The 16,209-nt window shown below is 38.0% G+C and overlaps 1 protein-coding gene across 40 annotated transcripts in view; it reads left to right on the top strand.

The window, feature by feature from the left end:
* The window catches only part of LOC128017574 (receptor-type tyrosine-protein phosphatase delta), a 294,348-nt gene that overhangs the window by 219,445 nt on the left and 58,694 nt on the right, over positions 1 to 16,209 (top strand). The window lies entirely within an intron of this gene.

The following is a 16,209-nucleotide window of genomic DNA, read 5'->3' as shown; positions in this document are numbered from 1 at the left end:
AAAGTCGGCGTACCATTGTTCGAGCAAAGTTTTTCTGCACGACCCCCTCCATCCACTTTATTCTATTCATCAGAGAAATGGAACAACAGATAATGATGAGTTATTTATTCTCATAATTAAAGACAGAACCGTTAGACGTTATTGATCTTTTGTCTTGTCTAATTAATGCGTGGATAATCATACAGAATGAGTTTGGACTCGAAGGTACAGTATATGCTATTTTCACTATTTTCAGTGAAAATACCCTTTGCATTAATTAAATCACATTTTTGAGTTACCATATTTAGCCATATCTGGTTTTGTTTCGGTCAGTTGTGCAGCAGGAGCAGGGTTAGGAATCACTGCCGTAGGGGGCTTTATAATTAAGAAAGACTAATAGTACTGATTGTTGACTAAATTTTTCTTTAGCAATAAGTTGAACAGATTTTTGTGTAAGCTGTGTTTCCTCAAGGACATGCATTGGCTCTGTCCAGGCGGTTTGTGTTTGTGTTGAGCGCTGGCTGGTGTGTGAGGAGGTGCTAATGGTTTCGCGGGAGTGAAGGGCTCTTATCTGATGGCTTTGATGCTCTGCATATTGGAGTCATTTTCTGCTAGATGAATCGGCCTCCTCCGGGTCGCCCTTAATTCAACTAATGACCCTCTCGAGAGGAGAGGCTCCACACATCGCTCTGTAATTATGGCTGAACACAGCATCGATGAAGACCACCTGCAGAAATGTGAAAGACATACAAATGCTAATCACCCAGAATGCATGCATCAGTGGAGAAAAGAAAACACAAATTTATAGTTTATAAATTCAAAAAAAAAATTATCCCGGAATCACAGTTTTCATTCAATATTTTAGAAAAAGTTACGTTTAGAAACGTTGCTAATGCTAAGAGTTGTTGACGCATCTACGAATGAGTGTAAAACACATGTAAAACATATCGCTAGTGCTAATATTTACACCAAAATACATTTGTGCTGAAAAATGCAAGGTTACTAGATGCCAGTAGCTGAAGTACTTCAATTTCAGTGCAGTGTTTATAGAACAACGTTTCATGTGCGAAAGACGCAAGCGCAGCAATCCAAGAAACACATCCGTCAAACATATGTTACACAGAAAAACAGTGCAGAAGAAAGTTTTGCAGAACTACTACTGAATGTCTGATATCTGATGTTTGCATTATTGTTATTACACTGCTCTGAGGAATACTTGATTCTGATTGGTCAGTCGCGACATTCCACGATAACAATCGATAAAAGCTGATAACACGTTCTCATGCAGGTAACTGAACTCAGCAATATGCGCTTGCTATGAACCATTTTTCTTTGTGGAAGCTTTGCATTCGTTAAGCTAATGAAGTATTACTATTCAATTCAGTGTTATGTGTACAATTGTTTATTTATGTCATCCTGGTATCACAGGCTTGCTATCTCGTTTCATACAAACGCAGCTGCTGCCATTTTGCCACGTTGTTTTTTTTTTTTTTTTTTTTTTTTTTGCACTGTAAAAAATAAATAGTTGAGAAAATTTAAAAAAAGAATAATAATAATAATAATAAATGAATAAATAAAAATAAGGCACCTTGATGCATTAAGACACTTTTTTCAGTGCTAATAGTCTTATTTTGATAATAGAAACATGTTTGTTACTGTAACTGAAACAAAATGTTGTTTTCTGGGTGAAAAAAAGTTAAAAGTTATAACATTATAATTTTAATGGTGATTTAAGAATGACAAACTGGGAAATGTTATAGAAATTTTAATGGATAACTTAGTCTAATATGTAGACAACATTGTATTTGTTTTTACAACATGATTTACAAAAAACTGGATTTAAATGGTTGACCAAGGACAGTGGCAATCAACAAATGTTAAAAATGTGACTTCTTTACATCACAGCACAACAAATAGCTAACAATAATGACAAAACAACACAATAAAAGTTTAAATGAAGTCAGATAACAGTAAAACAATAATCCTATAACAGTGACTGCATCATTTATTCATGATGTGATGCATGGTGGGAATTCTTAAAGCCATATTCAATTCTTTGTTGCGACAACTCTGTCTGACTCGCTGGGACAACATTTGGGGTTTATAGAAAGTAGATTTTTTTTTTTTTTTTTTCGTGTTTGATACTCATAAGGTTTTGTAAACTGGAAAATATGCAGTTGCAGTGTATACATACTAACATACTGGTAATATTTTAAAACATAGTTCAATCAATATCTTGTATTGCCATAATTATTTATGTGGTGAAATGTGTAATAAGTATATGACTGCACCGTATCCCTTAAATGTCCGACTAGTTTGAACTTGCCGCTTGCTTGCGACTCAAATCAATATTCTGTGTACAATATTTAACTTATGTAGCAAGTATGAATGTACTGAGTGGATAATGTATGTCCAGATGGTGGTTATCCTCTGTTTGATGTCGGGGTTATTCTGTGATTACAGCACAGCTGGACGTGCTGATCACTTACTCAATCACTGCTGCTGCTCGAACCTTCAGTCATCTGGAGTTTGAATCTTCACAATTGTTCAGTTAACCTCAAAAACTAAATGTTTTGGCTAAGACATATTTAGCATTTTTCTTATTTTATATCATGTATGCACATATAGGGTAATTTTAAGACAGTATTTGACTTCATATTTCATGGATCTTTTTCAGCAGTCGTTAGTTTTACATCATGTGTGCTGCAGCTGGAAGAGAATGTTCTTTAAGTCGATGGTTCATAAAGGAAACAAATATTAACCATGGTTTTACTATAGTAAAAGAGTAGTAACCATGGTTTAAATGTAAAAGTTTAAAACCATGGTAACCACGGTGCCGGGGAGATGTTATGGTTGGTTCACTTAGTTTTGTCGTCGCCATGAAATAATAACTCGTGAGCATCTATCAGCCGAGGCTAATGGGATCAGGCTAACCAGACAAACCCGAGCCCATGGGGTGAGTTAGACAGATAACCGTGACACAGAGCTCATTTAATCTGAAACACATCACCTAACCTGTGCTTAACAATGAGTTGCATACGTGCAGCCACACACACACACACACACACACACACACACACACACACTGAGTGTGATTTAATGATCAATGGGGAGCCGCTGGGGTGTGAAGGAGGTTTCGCAAAATAAACCCACAAATGACAAATGGGTTTAGTCAGCAGAACATCCAGCGATCTGCAGCCCTTAAACTGAATTAATTATAAAAGCTCAGAGGAAATGAAAGCTGGAGCGACGTCTGTCTGCAGCCGGAGGACGCAGAGAAAGACGCACTTTTGTTGTCTTTTGTTTCGGGTTGATTTGGGGAATCTCCCGCTCCGTCAGCCGTAACGAGCAGCTGGATGTGACCTCGACACGTCCGCGCTCTAAACCTGCTTCAATCCTCAGCCGTTCTCTCAAATCAACTGTGTTCATGGAGAATTACTGGAAATCCTCTTCTGGAGAAAGAAAGGAATTGTGTGAAACAGAGCAGATTACGCTGGACCGATCTCCTGCTGCTGCTTCCTGTTTCCTCTGCGCTTGACGCGTGTCTGATCTCTGAAATACTGACATATATTCATAAGATAACAACAACAACAACAGAATAATAATATATACAGTCCCATCAGTAAGTATTGGAACAGAAAGCACAAAATAGCTTTCTCTGCTGTGGAGTCAAGATATTTGCCAATATGATTAAAAGATGAATATGCACCAAAACTACAGAATGCCACATTTTATTATTAGGTCTTTCACCAAATAAAAAGGACAGCACGTTTAGAGTTAAAGCATGTTTAAAATATAGAAAATTCCATAATTTCCATCCCTTTTAAATGTTAAAATGACCAGATATTCACATTTTTGTAAATGTCACATACACACACTTGGCTCAGGATGAAAGTGCTCCTCGTCCTCCTCCACACACACACCCACACACACTTACAGACATGTGTCACGCTCCCGACACACACAAACACATCAACCTCTCGGCCAGCGCGAGTGGGCAGAGTCATGCCGCCAGCCTTCGTACTGATATTACCCACAATTCTCCTGGATGTGACGCCACAGGGCACGCGTGCAGAAAAAAATGCAATGATTTTCTGTCTTTTAAGCTGAAGCGTGACATTTCTGGGAAATTAAAATCCTTCCTCATCTCTCAGTATAATGTAAGCCGTGTATCTAGTGAGGGACATTGATTCAGTGTTTCATCAGACGGGAAGCACATGTGTGGTATTTCAGGAGCAGATCAGCTACAGCTGCTGCAGCAAGTGTGCATTCTGATCCCGCTGCAGGTCAAAGGTCGTCTCATTCATCTCAGGAATGCAGCGAGCCAGAGATCTGAAACACGGTCTGAGATTCCAAGACAGAGACGTCAGGAATCCACTCTCTCACGGGAATCAGCGCTGATTGATGTTAACCCTCTACAGCCTGACGCTTAAGGGAAAATATAAAGTTTTGAACAGTTTATTGACCCTTTAGAGAAAATATCTGATCCAAACATATAATTCAATGCTGATTGACAGATGAAGAAATAAAGGCTCCTCGGAAGATGTGAGATGTTCTGGAGGCTTGTGAAGATCATTCCTCCGCTGAGGAACAGTGAAAGTAAAGCTTCTGGAAACAAACGCTCCTCAAAAGATCCTGAGGATCAGATTTGAGACTCTAAAACATGATTGATGGAGAATCAAGTAAAGCTGAGCTGCTTCAGTCCAGGAAGAGTTCATCTGGAGATATTACTGACCTTATTCTGACCTTTACTTGATTAAAATAAGATGATCAATAAGCGTTTAAACTCAAGGGCTTCCACACGATCAGAGAGTCCATGCGGAGCACATCTACTGTATCAGCAGCCAAGAGCATCTGTGGAGGACTAATGCTGTAGGAACACGATTGATGATAAAAAAAATGCGGACATTCATGTTTCATATCATAACTACAGTAGAGAGAACTGAGTGGATAAATGGATTACCACAGCATTTCGTGACTGCTGTCAGGTCTGATCTGGAGAAACAGTATAATGCAGCTGACCACATCATCCAGTTAAGATAACTAAACAAGTACTTTATTTATTTATTTCAATATGTGGAGATGCTTCCATATATTTTGCTGCTGGTGTGTGTCCTAACTTTAAAGAATAAATGAAAATACCCAGACAACATTACATATGTTGTATCAGCACTTATATTATTCTCTGACCAGTTTATTAGAAATAGAATCCAGTTTATATTTAAAATTTGTTAAAACTTTCTATACACAAATAGAGTACACTTTAGGATGCTTAAAAATAAATAGAAAAGTAAATAAATAAAACTTGTGTGAATAATATACTATAAAATAATATACTTAAATTGTTCAATCTATTGAGAAGAGGAGAGGACCAAGCACCGAACCCTGAGGAATCTCATTGTTTACAAACCAATAAGACTTTCATTCATCTTTCAACAGAAATATCATTAAATGTGACAAACAAATACTCCATTATCAATGTTTAACTGCAAATAAAAGCCTGAAGTATATATATATATATATATATATATATATATATATATATATATATATATATATATATATATAATTTTATTTAATTTTTACATGTCTTTTCAGAAGACTTTCATATTTTGATATAAATATATAAGACATTTGGAGCGACATGAAGGAAAGTAAATGATGGCAGTTTTCATTTCTGAGTGAAGTACCCTCTTAATATGACCTTGCTGTTTGAATGTATGATTTGAATTGAAAGCTTTCTGCATGAATCTTACATCTTTGTTTTTCACACTGAGATCCTGTAACACACAGGCAAACGTGCAGAAATGTTCTCCATGTCCAGACAAAGATGCTGGTGAACATCTGCACTGGTTTTCTGTGAGAGGTGCTCTCATTGCTGGAGGTTGGCGTTCCTGAACAGGTCACATTTCTGACTTATGAGAGACATGATTGATGGAAACACTGCAGCTTTTTGCCTCCATTACGGCAAAAGCACTCGCAAGATTATACAGCAGCTGGAATACACTGATAAACGCGTCAGTGGCCGGATTAGCCACCTGTCAGTTACCAAGCGGCCAAATGTAAAAGATAACCTTTATTATCATAGAACAAGTGTCACATGAAGAAGAGGAAAATAGCAGCAAACGGAGAGGAGACGAATGCGGCTGTGTCAGAGGAAGCGTTAATGGAGAGCTCTTACATTCGCTGGTGTGATTCTGTTTGAGACGGAACAAAAGCGTAATTAACAGTCCATGCTGAACTGTGCCAAAGAAAACAAGCAAATACATCAGGGGGCGTAAAAGAGAGCGGCGAGCCGAGAGGGGGTGGAAGAGCAAACGCACACGTAGTTCAATGACTTGAGTTTTAAGAGCTTCAGTTCTGACAGCTATCAGACGACGCTGTGCTGAATACTTGATCAATGTTTCTCTATAATGTGCACTAAACTGTACTTGACCAGTGTAGGGCTGCAGCTATCGATTCTTTTTGTAGTCGATTAATCTAGCACTTAATCGATCGATTAATCGAGTAATCGGATAAAACGATTTGTGTGTGTTTTTGAACAACCAAAAAAAATAATGCATAACAAAAATGATGTGGCTGTAAAATGAACAAGCATTTGGCTTTTATTTCTCAACAGAGGTATTTATTTCCAAGTCCAAAAGTTTGGCTCCAAAAGTTAAGTGCCAAGTTGGCATTGCCAACAATTATAGAACAATGTACAGTTAAGTGAACTTACTGTAACATGTATAACATGTATTGTAAAACTAATATGAATATAAACTAAGTTTTTTGTCTTCTTAATACACAACATTACAAAAAAAGGATTGCACCTTCTGCAAATTTAGTTTAGTTAACCTGAGAACAAAAAATGAATATAAAATATCAAGCCAAACAGGTACACAATGTATAAAATGTATAAAAAAAATTATGTAAATAAAACAATTATAAACAATTATAAATAATAAGCTGTAATCTCAAAACAAACATCAAAATGTACGTGTGTGTGTGTGAAGGGGTTCTTTTTTTTTAGGCTATACTCTCTTGCAATTGAACGTGATAGTTACGTTTACTACTTTAAAACGTCATCAAAGTTAAACATCATATCTAGTCAAACCGCATCACGACATCACTACAAATGCAGTATGGGATTAAAATCAGCGAACATCAATAGGCTTAGACTACGTTAACTTAGCTTGTTTCAGCGATGCTTGGTGAAACAGCATAGAGTGGATGTCTTCTGTTCAGATGCTGAATCATGGAAGATGTGCTGTTGTGGTATGCCAGCTCTATTTTGCAGTAGAGACACTGCACCTTGTTCTCTTCTTTATTAAGTGTGTAATGATCCCACACTTTAGACAATTTCTGCCGTTTATTTATAGATCTATTCTCCGCCATTGCGCCAACTAAATTCAAAAGGTCCGTGTGAATAAACGGTCCGTGTGACACAATCAAATCCCTGCGCCGCGCGTATAGTGCGCGTCATAGGAATTTAACGAGGCTTCGAGGCAGAGTTTTTGTTTATAATCTGTTATATTATTTATTAATATTTTTAATTATTAATTGATTCTTTATAGTCATTGTTATTTAAATTTAATTGTAATTAAATGTATTCATTTATATCAGTTTAATAATGAATTCAGTTAGTAACTGTAATAGTTCAACATTAGTTTAATCAAATTTTAACCTTATTATATATATAAATAAAAATAATCTTGTGCAAGTGTATTTAGTGGTAAACGATGATACAATAATAGTTATATGTTATGTGTACTGAGGGTGAATTGTGTTTTTCACTTAAATAGCACTAAAAAGAGACTACATGGAGACTTCCTGAAAAAGTATACTTAGGATATTATTGCCTTTTCTTTTAAGAATTTTGTTGCCTAATTTACTGTCTAATTCAAATAAACATCATTTTGTCAAACAAAAATTATTCCTCTATTCCTGAATATGAAGGGGTTTCTGATTCTGTGCTCTGTGTTCAATTTGACCCTTTTGTTACGGCTGACTCACTCTTCCAGAGCATAAAACGCTCCCTGAATTAATTAACACGGGGCTAATTACACACACACACACACATCATAAACAGAAGAACGGTGGTAGAGTTTCCTCATGTTCTGTCTCTCAAATCCTAGATCAATTCAGCAGGTCTCTGGGGTTCAGCAAGAGCGCCGCAATCCAAGACGAATCCAGTAACATTGACTGCCGTCACAGTCCAGCAGAGAAAACGCTCCTCTGCCCTTTTGTGGCTGAAAAAAAAACAAAAAAAAACAGCACAAACTTATCTTGAGCGAAGCGACACAAACACAAGCCCACCCTAACCCGCTTTGGCCAGTCGCTCAGCACAAAAGAACCAAAGGAGGCGGAAAATACGGCTGGGATGGCAGTCATACTCGAAGGGTTTCCTGCTATTTGACTCTGTTGGTAATCTGTGCTTGGCGGCGGGAGGGATGACCGCAGAACAATGCGTCTTTACACCAGCTGACCTGTGACAGCGGCTCTAAGGAGATTGCACTCGCTCAAAACATCCAACAAATATATCTTATTATGGCCTGCAGGGATTTTCCACAGTGAATAACCTCATCCAGGCAAAAACATCTGCCTACGACACTAAAGGAATGAGAGCGAGGCAAAGCTGCATCTAATACTCGCATCAGTCGCTCTGTGACGCTGATCGATTCCCAACCCGAAGCCATTAACTGGCCCCAGCTCTATGTGTTTTTGAGCTCCATGAAGAACGCCACAGCCGGCAGAAGAACACCAGTATCTCGCCCACAGTGTTTCTCACAGATAAGCGAAAGAATCAATTGCGCGGCGCTTCCTTTTAATTTCCAGCTGCAGTGAATGGCCTCCTTTGGCTTCGCTCAGTGTCAGTTAAACAAACCCTGCTAACTTCAGCGGGTAAACAGTAACTAATCACGCCGGAGCGTTAGCCTGTCCGCAGAGACTCAATTAGCTGCATTTAATTAGTGCGTCCTCTGCGATTAGACCGGCGCGTTAGGAAGCGTTTGCGGCTAACGAGGTAGAAGCGCTGCCATTTAGTAATGTGATGGAAACATACAGTTGACTTTTTTTATGTTGTTTTTTTTTATTGAAAAAAAGACAAAATGTAAAAAGAAAGAAAATGTAAAGAAAAGAAGTTGAAGTACTAAAATTAATAAAATAAAAAATGAAATAAAATACATTAAGGCTATATAAAAATACCCCCCCCCCCCAAAAAAAAAAAACGAATCATAATTAAAATGACAAACAAAATCTTAAGATTACTGAGACATCAGTTAAACTAAAACTAAAGATGAAAACTGAAAATATAAAAATAAAACCCAAATGAATGTAAAAATATTAATAAAATATAAATAGGCTATTATTATTTCATTGACAAATGCACAGAATATCAAAAACATAAAATGGGATTGAACTCAAATTAATTCTAATAAATACTTTACAAAACACTTAAGACTATTACACATTTTTGCATTTTTATTTTAAAGAGTTAAATATGTATGAATGCAGAAAGAAGTGCAGTCCAACACTTTCTGAAGTCACATGACACCGTTCCCCGTCAGCAGCGTCTGAGGCAGCACATCCATCGCTCGCTCGATGACCTGAGCGTCATTAATGTGTGTAAATGGCCACCGGGCGACTCTCTTCACGGGACACCTGTGCCATTATTCTGCATTAGGTGATGTGAGGAAGGGAGATATACTGTACTCTAGTGTATAATGAGTTCAGGTGAGAGCTTGATGTTAAAGACAGTAAATGTGATTGTGGGAAAAAGGATCTCACATGCTTCTGACTTTTAATTTAATGTTTTAAATTCCCTCTCTTGTATCATTGCTTTTTAACTTCGAAACCCCCAGATTCCTCTTGCCTTCACCTTCTGGATCGACCAACGCTGCAGTTTTCCTAGCTGTCATTTAATTTAGCTGCAGCAGGAAAAAAAGCCAAACACTGCTCAATTAATTTATGCTTTAAAATGTTTTCGTCAATAACCTTTCTCCTCGAAAAGCTTACAATGATGTGGAGAGCACAAATTAAATAACAATTAACACGGTTATTGGCTTGCCGTTAGCTTGAGGACGCATCTCTGCATCTGCGGTGGCATTTTTCAGCAGTTAATCAGAGAACTGGCAGAGTGAAGTACTGTTTAATTTACGAGGTGTGTGTGTGTGTGTGTGTGTGAAAACCGAACACTTACTGACTTAAAATGCATTTTGTGAAATGCTTTTGGTTGCTGTTTAGATGCCAATATCAGGATGAAATTGTGCAGGAATCCTGATCATCAGTGTCAGTTAACAAGTGCTGTTGCTGAATTTATTTCATGTTAAATTCATGAATCATATTTCATGATTTTGTAAATGGAAAATGTGGTGCTTAAAGGGGTGGTTGCCTTTTTTGTAGTCCGTCCATAACGATTACTTTAAAAGAAAATATTTCCTCTTGCATTGAACTTTGGGCGTCATAACGTTGCATACATTGTTTATGCAGTTATGCCTATAATAACTAAAGTTAAGGATGCCATAGAATACATTGATACAATATTTAAAATTGTGTATGTGAAGTTTTATTTCAAAATACCCCACAGATTATTTTATAGCTTGTTGCATTCACCACTTTTAGGGTATGAGCCAAAACACACAGTTTTTTGTGTTTGTTCCCTTTAAATGAAAATGAGCTGCAGCTCCCAGGTCCCTTTTCAGAAGAGTGTTTTTTCTTCATTGCAGAACCCCAGTGAGTGTATTATCAGTCCTATAGATTATGTGGAAAGAATGACAGTACTAATTATTTTAACTTTTATATTTAAAAGGCATTCAAGGATATCTGTTATGATTAAAACTAGCCACCCTTCATGCCACATTAATTTTCTATCAGATCATAGATTATCTAACAAATCTAATGCATCCCACTGCAGAATATAATGTTGGATCTGTGTCTTTAATGATTTAAAAGAAAGGGACACCGAAGTGTAGTGTATTCATGGAAAGTTCTGCTAAAACAATGCCAGACTCCAGAAATCCATATTTAATTATACAGCAAAGCTAAAGAAAGTATTTTGCTGTTAGTTTGAGAAATATGAATAGAAAATGTCCCAGGGAAAACCTCCCTCATACCTGAAGAGACCCAGGACGGATGTATTTGGCTGAACTTGTCGAGTTCTTGCTGCTTTAGTGGAAGGAGAATTTGAGGTTCTGTATTGTGCAGCGGAGACCAAAGATCAATTCCTTTCAGGAGAGAAAATGTATAGTCTCACAGGCATATTTTGATTTCCAACAATACAAATAGCATGAAAGGCATTGATTTTCAAGCAGCATGGATTGTCAAGTTCGATAATTATAAGCAGCATTGCCTCTGTTCCTCTAAGCTTGACTGCAGGCTTTTGGATTTATGGCAAGTGAAATTTGGCTTTTTTTAAAGAGCTTGATTCACACGTCAACCTTGGAATTGCTTTAAAGACTTAACGCACACCCAGAGCCAATAAACAATTAGCATTGTGCTGAGCTTTGAATAAGTGCCTCGTACATTATTTGTTGACCTTTCCATAAACCTTGCAGATAAATTAGCAGTCGAGTGACCATGAATCTGGTAATTTCTTCATTGACACATTCTGCATTGAACACAGGGGACAGCTGAATCTTAACAGTAAGCAAATGTTCACATTAAATCATTTAGTACATTTATTCATATTACGAATGAGGAAAAACACAAGCCATTTATCATGAAGGAGCCGTAGCAATTACTTGACCTTGAAAGAGCGAATTTCTAAAGTAACCCAGAAATGGAAATGTAATAAAGGTAGTCTGTGATAAGATGTGTCATATGTGTTAGCAGTCATAGCAAAAGTTGTGCTCCTTTATAATTGTTGTAGTGTACATTGATAATAGTAGCAGGGCTAGTACTGAACCCTGCAGCACTCCAGTGCTTAGCCAATGCCACAATTCCAGGAAACCTTTAAACTGTCAGATAATGATTAGTAGTGCTGGGCCGTATACTGGTTTTTTTTTTTCAGCTCCATATTTTTCTTATGTTATTAATTTTTTAAATACGGCAATAACAGTATTGTTTAAATAATGTCTGGAATGCTTTGAGACTATTAAATTGTGGCAAGGACACAGCAGTGTGTGTTACTAACCGTGAAAGTTCAGAAACTGTAGAACTAGTAGAAGTGATGACCGAAGAACTCATCCACAATATCCACTGACCGTCACCCATATCCACCGCCCACTGCCATCAGCTCCCACACCTCACACACACACGAGCGTGACTTCAGCACTAAATTTAGCAACTTTCAGATGTGTTTAGTTCCTTTTTTTCATAGAATATATATACCGACAAACTAGCAACTATTTTTGGATAAACCTTAGCTATGATTCAGTCGGAAGATGTCACCAGTGCTGCCCCACGAGCGCGAGGTCTGACTCCCAGTGCAGTGTCATCTCTTTCTGTGTCTGTTCTGGGCAGTGAAGTGGCAGAGAAGCATCGCTTTCAGCTGGCCATACCACAGCCAATAAATTAATACAAAACAGCGTTTCCAAGCACCTGTTGCTTACAGCATAGTTCATCTGTTAATATTATGCACTTTTTGTTAGTTGTTTTTTGTTTTGTTTGTTTGTTTGTTTGTTTCTTACTCAGACGTAGGCAGTGTGCTGCATGAGACAAAAAAGGAATATAGCCAAAACCACCGCATAGCTGCTCAACATGCATCTACTGTACATGCATGTTGATTTTATCTGACAATGTTGCGATTAGGGCTGGGCGATATATCTAATGATATGATCATGCGCATCTAGTCAGTAAATCTGGTTCTGTGATTACAGCTAAATCGCCGTCACCTGCTTTTGAATGGAGCAGCATTTAATAGACAGAGCCGTAGATCGCTGACAAGCTACGCAATATCGTGTTCATTATCGAAGGCGATTCATCTGGGATAATCAACGTGATATTGCGTAGCTTGTCAGCGATCTACGGCTCTGTCAATTAAATGCCACACCAATTATAAGCAGGTGATGGCGATTTTAGCGGTAATCACGTAAGCAGCTTTACTGATTAGATGCACATGATCATATCGTTAGATATATCGCCCAGCTCCAGTTGCGATTATAAATGAGAGTGATTCCTTTTTATCCTACATTAATGGGTCATGTTTCGTCACTATTTAGACTGGAATCTTTCTACAATATTCACTCACAATGACAGTAAAATAAGGCATTCTAAGTCATTCTACTGCAGTAGCTTATTTCCTTTCTCAATCAGTAGAAAATTTGGTTTACATCTGGTCATGCATGACAAAAAATAAATAAATACCGTCATATACCGTGAAACTGGTATAATTTTGAAAAATACCGTAATCTAAATTTTTGGTCATACCGCCCACCACTAATGAAGTAGGCATTGTGCATAGGTGTTAAATAGGTGGCATACATGATATACAGAAGTACAGAAGTGAGGCAAATTGCTCAACTATTCAATAGAATGCAGTGTATCATCATTGTTAAGGCAGCTAAACTAACAACAAGATGTGGTGCACCACAACAGATAAAACCTGCTATCAGCCAATATGACACAATGATGGGGTCAGACGCAAGTATTGGTTAGACATCAGAATGATCCCTCAGCAGCTTTCTGTAGCTTTTCTCGTAAATGTATACCTGCATGTTTAGGAAAACAGACTGACATGCAACTGTAGCTGCAAAGTACCTCCTAATAGATGATGACTACACACCACTGAAGAACTAAAATTAGATGCTTATCCCCCGCGTTAGGTAGCTCACCTTCTGCAAAGTCATGAAAGGATTTAGAGTTGAATGTTTGCAGAAATTAATTTGTGTTAATGCCCAAGGGATGATTACTGGAAGTGTTTTAAATGAATAACATGGGAAACATCAAGCAATTCTGAACATCACAGAGCAGCTGTGTTGCTTTATGCTTTATTTCAAATAGATAAATCATGAAACCTGCCAAGAAGATGTCTAGGTTATATTTCCCTCTCAAAACTGTATTTTGCTTAAAGATTTTTATTTATTAAAAAAAAAAAAAAAAAAAAAAAAAAACAGTTAACCATCCTCTTCCCTTATGAAAATTAACCATGGTTTTACTACAAATAAAACCAAAAAACCATGGTTACTGTAGTTAAACCATGGTAACCACAAATTAACCGTGGTTTTGCTATATTAACCATAGTTTTACCATGGTATTTGTAGTAAATGTGGGTTACTACAGTTTTACTATAATAAAACCATGGTTATTTTTCGTAAGGGTTGTACTGAGATCATTTCCTTTTACTGAGGTGTTAAATTCTGAATTAAACCTTGAGATGTATTTCGAAACACAGAACTTGTCACTTGGTTGGTATAAATTAAGGACATCTTCAAAACTTTGCTGATTTGCAGCACTCTGCAGTGTTATAATGATTTCTTAGACAATGAGGAGTGATTCAAGCTCTTTATGATCTGCAGTAAATCCACCATTACAGCAGATGCCTCCCTCTGAGATGCTGAAGAGTCATTATCACTCCTTAGTCACTATTTATACAGGAATATTATTCCATTGTCTATCATACATTCATTCAAATCCTTTACTGTTTTCTGGAAATGTCTCGGGAACTGTCAACATACAAGCTTTCACTGTACATTGATACGGCAGCTTCACCATAGAGGCTCTTTTGCACTATTATAAAGTAAATTTATAGGAAATCATTGCATTTATAATACATTTTTACTCAGTTTTTCCAAAAACATTGTGAAATGCAGTGTATTCAGTGGTAGTTGTGAAATATATCTGTGTAAGCAGTATTTTAGTGTTTTTGTGTACCTGAGCTGAGGTTCAAAGAAAGTGAATCCCAGGAGATGTTTGTGTGCGTGTGTGTTGGTAATTTTCCCTAGAGGCTTGTTGACTTGTGTGTTTGTTTTAGATTGCTTGTATTTGGTTAACAGAAACGGTCTCAGGTTACTTATGTAACCATGGTTCCCTTAGTAGGGAACAAGACACTGCGTCCTCTAGGGGTCACTATGGGGAACACCTCACCATGACCTGTGTCTGAAGCATACATTGAAAAAACACCAACAACATGTTGGCCAGAAACTGCCCATGACATCACTACCCGTGCGACTATAGTATAAATAGGCGCTGGGAGAACACATCATTCACTTCTTCATCTGAAGCTTGTGTTCGAAACATGGCAAACCTAGAGGACGCAGTGTCTTGTTCCCTATTCAGGGAACCTTGGGTACATAAGTAACCTGAGATGTTCCCTTTCAAGGGAGCTTCGAACTGTGTCCTCTAGGGGTCGCTATGGGGATTGGTATACCCACGCCACCATGCTGAGGGGAGTGCAGGCCAGAATCATGGTACCAACTACCTCTACTATTTCCATGGGAGTTAGAAGTTAGGACGTTGTACCTTATCCCTTACGGCCAAAGGCCTAGGCTACATACCCAGACTTACATGTTAGGGCCAGACTCCTGGGCCCAGGGTAGTGCTCTTGGCTTGGGATCAATATAGATTACGTTAAAGGGATCTGACCAAGAGCCTAGCAATGTAGTAGCAACACCCTGTTCAAATAGGTTTCCTGAGGATCCATAGGTGGAGTGGCACCCAGGATGAACGGGGCTTACCAGCAAGAAAACACATGAAGCAACCGTGCACAGTCCTCGCCATATAGGATTTTAGAAAGAATTGCAGATAACTTGCATGCAAATTTTAGAAAGTGCACAAAGACTTCACATGCACACTTAACATAACATGGATTTTAAAATACTGTTCTAAGGGGCTCTTGTGGTATTTAATTAGATGGAATGCTGCATCCCAAAGCCAATATGTTTGAGAGTCATCAACTCGATCTATGGCAATAATGCTGGAGCGGCTAGCAGTAAACATCTAGCTGAGGGGAAGGGCAAACCCCCAACTCTCAAACGAGAGGGGAGCTCAACCTACCGCATGTCCCAAAGCTGGAACAGCTATAAATAATTTACTTAACTAAGGGAGCACAACCCAACTCTCAAGAGAGAGAGGGCTCAGCCTGCAGCATATTCCAATGCTCGAACTGCCAGCAGTAGGCTACCTAGCTGAGGGAGCACAAACCCATTTCTCAAAGAGATAGGGGGGCTCAACCTGCAGCCTGATCATGAGAACCAGAAGGGTAAGCATACTGCAAGCTAACCCAAACTCAGCACATCAGAGAGGTGAAGGAAAGGCTAATCCACCTGATGTACTGCTAAACTACCATAAGAACAGCCCACGAAGCAAGGAATT

The sequence above is a fragment of the Carassius gibelio genome, chromosome A7, assembly GCF_023724105.1.
Source record: "Carassius gibelio isolate Cgi1373 ecotype wild population from Czech Republic chromosome A7, carGib1.2-hapl.c, whole genome shotgun sequence".
Classification (NCBI taxonomy): Eukaryota; Metazoa; Chordata; class Actinopteri; order Cypriniformes; family Cyprinidae; genus Carassius; species Carassius gibelio.
The sequence above is the reverse complement of the archived record's forward strand: the minus strand, read 5'-3'. Positions and strand labels throughout refer to the sequence as shown.